The sequence below is a fragment of the Elaeis guineensis genome, chromosome 7 (assembly GCF_000442705.2).
Source record: "Elaeis guineensis isolate ETL-2024a chromosome 7, EG11, whole genome shotgun sequence".
NCBI lineage: Eukaryota > Viridiplantae > Streptophyta > Magnoliopsida > Arecales > Arecaceae > Elaeis > Elaeis guineensis.
In genome coordinates, this window is record NC_025999.2 from 33,163,098 (window position 1) to 33,169,097 (window position 6,000).

The following is a 6,000-nucleotide window of genomic DNA, read 5'->3' on the forward strand; positions in this document are numbered from 1 at the left end:
TTGTCGCGATGGTAGAGACAGAACTTGTTGGGGTTGCGCTTCCTGGGTGTGTGCATCCTCTCTGGCCTAGGGAGCTGCTCCCTGACCTCCATCAATACCTGGGTCTATGAGGCATTGAGGGGAGCGTAGTTGCGGAATCTTCCCGGTGGAGAACCCCACCGAACTCTGCTGTCCGGACTTCTCTGCCTACATACTCGGGGAAGAGTATGGACACGCTTGTGCCCGGGAGGAGTTCGAGAACATGGCCGAGCTTCTCTCGGCCGTTTTTCGACTGCGGGCTAACTCGAGTCTCCCGCCTGTCGCTCTCTCGCAGTCTCCTCATCCTTCATTTTGTAGGCTTCTTTCGCTCGGGCATACCCTTCGGCCCGAGCCAACAGATCAGCAAAATCCCTGGGGTACTTCTTCTCCAGAGAGAACAAAAGGTCATTCTTCTGAAGGCCTCCCTTCAAAGTGGCCATTGCTACTGATTGGTCCAAATTTTGGACCTCCAGCGCTGCGACATTGAAACGGTTGATGTAGGCCCGAATGGACTCCCCCTCCCTCTGTTTGATATTGATGAGGGACTCCGAACCCTTCTGGGGGCGCTGGCTGCTGACAAAATGGGCCACAAATTGGTGGCTCATCTGATCGAAGGAAAAGATGGTACCCGGCTTCAGCACTGAGTATCAGTTTCTCGCCGCTCCCTTCAAGGTGGATGGGAAGGCTTGACATAGAATGACGTCGGGTGTGCCATGAAGCAGCATCATCATCCGGAAGGCCTCCAGATGATCAACCGGGTCCGAAGTCCCGTCATAGCTTTCGAACTGGGGGAGTTTGAAGTTTGGCGGGATCGGTTCCTGCATGATCATTTGAGAAAAGGGAGGGTTAGTGCAAATATCCTCACCATAAGCGGGGGGAGTGTGGCGGAGTTCTTCGATCCGTCGGTTCATCTCCTGGAGCCTTCGATCCAGGAAATCCTCTCGACTATGGATCTCGAGGGTCCTCTGGCAGAATGAGGGTAGAGATCTTCCAAGGGTGGAGTCGTGATCCGACTGAGGGCTCTCCACCCTCGGGTTCATCTTCCCAGGAAAGACGGGGCGGCTGGCCCAAGTGGCCCGTCCTACCGCCAGATTCTGGTGTTCCGGTGACACTCTTTCCAGGCGCACTGATGCCTGCGGCTGCTGCTGCTGCTGCATGGCCTGCCAGCTTCAGTGAGGCCTCTAACTTGCTGTGCCAGCAGATCGAATTGCTCCACGCCGACCGCCATTGTCGGAGGAGGAGGAGGAGGCTGGGAAACTGGAGGTGAGGTCGGAGCCTGAGATCTGGCCGTGGAGGCCATGGATCACCATGTGGATGCTTTGCGGGGAGGCATCGGGCGAAGATCAAGTGGGGGAAGGAGAAGTGGATGTCGGAGAAGATGACCAGAGGCGGTCCCGTTGAGCGCTCCTTTAAGAACATGGGTACTGCGAAGACACAGCCCCTTCCTCTAGCGCCAATCCTGTTGGTGCAAAAATCCGTCTGCACCGGAGAAGCTGGAGTTGTGGGGGTCGCGGTCGCCGTCGGGACCTGCAAAAGAAGTCTAAACCGAAGGTGGGGTTGCTCCGGCAAGACCCTCCGATGCTCAAGTTAGCTCTCTGCCTCAACAAGAATGGAGTGCTCGAACGAAAATTTTAGCAGAGTTTCTAGGTAAAAATGAGAGCTTAGAGAATAACGTATCTGGGGTCCCCCTTTTATAGGTGGAGGGGGCAACAAACTGATAGCGATGTCTGTAACCGTCTGGCAGTGGGCCGCCCAGAGTCAGGAGGAGTTTGTTGCAGAGAGTAGTGGAGTGGACCCGTGGCTATCACTGGGGCATGCCACGGGGAGCGGAGCAGCGTCCGTTGTCGCGACTTGCAAGAGAATGAAAGAAACGTGCGGTATCCGTCGCAGGAAGTGGAGCAGAATTGTAGCCATTATTATGGCCTGCCAGGGAGTGATGGACCCACGTGGAATCCAACGTAGGAGGTGGAACAGAGTCGTGGCTGTTGCTGCGGCCTGCCAGGAGGTCCAGGCCTATCGGTCGGAGTTCGGCTAGGGTGTCTGGCGGAGAGAGGTGGCAAGCCACCCATCTGAGAGGAGCTTGGAGTCCGGATCTCGCGGGAGTCCAGATGGAGTCTTCCTTCAGTTGAAGTCGGGGATGAGGTCCGGCTCCCACAGGAGTTCGGACGGAGTCTTCCCACAGCTGGAGCTGGAGACGAGGTCTGGCTCCCGTAGAAGCTCGGGCAAAATTTACCGACAATCAAAGTCAGGGGTGAAGTCCAGCTCCCTTAGGAGTCCGGACGAAATTTACCAGCAATCAGGGTCGAGGACGGAGCCCGGTTCCCGTAGGAGCCCGGGCGAAGCCATTCCACAGTCGAGGTCGGGGATGAGATCCGGCTCCCGTAGGAGTCCGGGCGAAATCCTTGTAAAGCCAAAATTGGGAACGAGGCCCGGCTCCCGTAGGAGTCCGGGCTGAGTATTCCCACAGCTGGAGCTGGAGACGAGATCTGGCTCCCGTAGGAGCCCGGGCAAAGTCTACCTGCAATCAAAGTCAGGGGCGAAGTTCAGCTCCTGAAGGAGTCCGGACGAAGTTTACCAGCAATCAGGGTCGAGGACGGAGCCCGGCTCCAGTAGGAGTCCGGGCAAAGCCTTTCCGCATCGAGGTCGGGGATGAGATCTGGCTTCCGTAGGAGTCCGGGCTGAGTCTACTTGCAATCAAAGTCAGGGATGAAGTCTGGCTCTCTTAGGAGTCCGGACGAAGTTTACCAGCAATCGGGGTCGAGGATGAAGCCCGACTCCCGTAGGAGTCCGGGCGAAGCCTTTCCGCAGTCGAGGTCGGGGATGAGATCTGGCTCCCATAGGAGTCCGGGCTGAGTCTACCTGCAATCAAAGTCAGGGATGAAGTCCGGCTCCCTTAGGAGTCTGGATGAAGTTTACCAGCAATCGGGGTCGAGGACGGAGCCCGGCTCCCGTAGGAGTCCGGGCGAAGCCTTTCCGCAGTCGAGGTCGGGGATGAGATCCGGCTCCCGTAGTAGTCCGGGCTGAGTCTACCTGCAATCAAAGTCAGGGATGAAGTCCGGCTCCCTTAGGAGTCCGGATGAAGTTTACTTGTAAGCGAAGTCGTGGGTGGAGCTCGGCTCCCGTAGGAGTCCGGGCGAAGTCCTTGTGCAGTCAGAATTGGGAACGAGGCCCGGCTCCCGTAGGAGTCCGGGCTGAGTCTTCCTGCAGCTAGAGCTGGAGACGAGATCTGGCTCCCGTAGGAGCCCGGGCGAAGTCTACCTGTAATCAAAGTCAGGGGCGAAGTCCGACTCCTATGGGAGCCGGATGAAGTTTACCAACAATCGGGGTCGAGGATGGAGCCCGGCTCCCGTAGGAGTCCGGGCGAAGCCTTTCCACAGTCGAGGTTGGGGACGAGATCCGACTCCCGTAGGAGTCGGGGCTGAGTCTACCTGCAATCAAAGTCAGGGATGATGTCCGGCTCCCTTAGGAGTCCGGACGAAGTTTACCTGTAAGCGAAGTCGTGGGTGGAGCCCGGCTCCCGTAGGAGTCCGGGCAATGTCCTTGTGCAGTCAGAATTGGAAACGAGGCCCGACTCCCGTCGGAGTCCGGGCTGAGTCTTCCCGCAGCTAGAGCTGGAGATGAGATCTGGCTCCCGTAGGAGCCCAGGCGAAGTCTACCTGCAATCAAAGTCAGGGGCGAAGTTTGGCTCCCGTAAGAGTCCAGATGAAGTTTACCAGCAATCAGGGACGAGGACGGAGCCCAGCTCCCGAAAGAGTCCGGGCGAAGCCTTTCCGCAGTCGAGGTCGGGGATGAGATCCGGCTCCCGTAGGAGTCCGGGCTAAGTCTACCTGCAATCAAAGTCAGGGATAAAGTCTGGCTCTCTTAGGAGTCCGGACGAAGTTTACCAGCAATCGGGGTCGAGGATGGAGCCTGGCTCCCGTAGGAGTCCGGGCGAAGCCTTTCCGCTGTCGAGGTCGGGGATGAGATCCGGCTCCCGTAGGATCCGGGCTGAGTCTACCTGCAATCAAAGTCAGGGATGAAGTCCGGCTCCCTTAGGAGTCCGGACGAAGTTTACCGGCAATCGAGGTCGAGGACGGAGCCCGGCTCCCGTAGGAGTCCAGGCGAAGCCTTTCCACAGTTGAGGTCGGGGACGAGATCCGGCTCCCGTAGGAGTCCGGGCTGAGTCTACCTGCAATCAAAGTAAGGGATGAAGTCCGGCTTCCTTAGCAGTCCGGACGAAGTTTACCTGTAAGCGAAGCCGTGGGTGGAGCCCGACTCCCGTAGGAGTCCGGGCGAAGTCCTTGTGCAGTCGGAATTGGGAACGAGGCCTGGCTCCCGTAGGAGTCCGGGCTGAGTCTTCCCACAGCTGGAGCTGGAGATGAGATCTGGCTCCCGTAGGAGCCCAGGCAAAGTCCACCTGCAATCAAAGTCAGGGGCGAAGTCTGGCTCCCGTAGGAGTCCTGACGAAGTTTACCAGCAATTGGGGTCGAGGACGGATTCCCGACTCCTGTAGGAGTCTGGGCAAAGCCTTTCCGCAGTCGAGGTCGGGGATGAGATCCGACTCCCGTAGGAATCCGAGCTAAAATCTGGTAGTTGTAGGAATCTACCGTTGGAGAAGTTCAGCCGTTGGCGGAGTCCGGGGTAGTTCGGATTGGAGTTGAACCTGGCTGGAAGAAGTCTGGAAGGGGTTCGGGGAGCAGCTGATAGTCGTAGAAAGTCGGCTGGCGGTGGAGCTTAGTGAGCGCTTAGGATGGTTTGATAGATAACTGGGGGAACTCATGTTGAAGGAGCTCGGGTGGTGTAGTGGGAGTTCGTCTGTCGGGGGAATTCAGTCAGCACTGTGGGGATCCGGCTATTGGAGAAGTCCGGAGAGATATCATCCACGGTCGAAAGCCAGAGGAGTCTTGGGAGGGTCGATCCTATTAAGAACTTCGGCTGAGGGTATTTTATACCCAACATCAGTCCCCCTACTTTCGAGTTTGAATTTCGAATGAAGGAAGTACAGAAAGATTGTCACAGCTGAAGTTGCTCCCTCGATGTCTGCGCACGATCATCCTCAGATATTTTGGTATTTAATGCGCGTGCACCAGAGTCTTTTCAAATCGAGGCGATCCGAAGAGGCTCTTTTGGAACCTGCAGCAGAACGGTACTCAAGGCATGGCGCAATAAAGGCACTGTCAGCCGTCTGCCACTTTTTAACCGCCCGCTATGGTGATTGGGACACGCGGCGAAAAGAGACCGGCTAGAGGGGATTCGCAATCATCATTATGCCGGATCTCAGGGCCTATTTAAACCCACACTCCTCCTCCAAGAGTTCCGCTCTATCCGACGGTCTCGTTCTGGCATCCTTCTTCTTCCTGAGAACTTCGATTTTTCTCAGCGTCCTTCCCAGCCTTAGGCGTTCCTCGAGCTGTCCCCATTTTCGCACCTTCGTACTTCTCCGAATCGCCTAGGTTAGTCTCAGAACTTTTTCCTCTTTTTGTTTTTCCTTTTGCCGTTCGATCTTTCTTCCTCTTGCTCTGCACCTCAGTCCCCTGAGACCTTGTCCGTGATTTTCTCTGATTTTTAAGGATTTCGCCTCTGTAAGTGGTCTTTATGGTTTTCTAGATGTCCTCCAGGGGTTCTTCTTCTAGCAGCTCTAGGAGTTCGTCTGTCTCAGTCTCCCAGAGTCCTCAGACGGTAGATGAACCGGTAGGTAGAGCTGAACCTCGTCCGGTCTTTGCACCGGATGCCATTCCTTGTTCTCTGACTCCGGATGAACTCCAACTGATAAGAAGAATAAGGAGGAATTGGTGATGAAAAGATGGATCTCTCAGACTCCTCTGAAATTGTAAGAAGAATAAGGAGGAATTGGTGATGAAAAGATGGAGGGAGAACTCTCTTCTCTTTTGATTTTTCTTCACTCAAAAATCCTAAAACAAATTTCTAGGTTTTTCACCCAAGAGGAGGAAGAACTCCTCTATGCTCTCATGCCCACAAGAGGACGTCCACCCCAAGACCTCA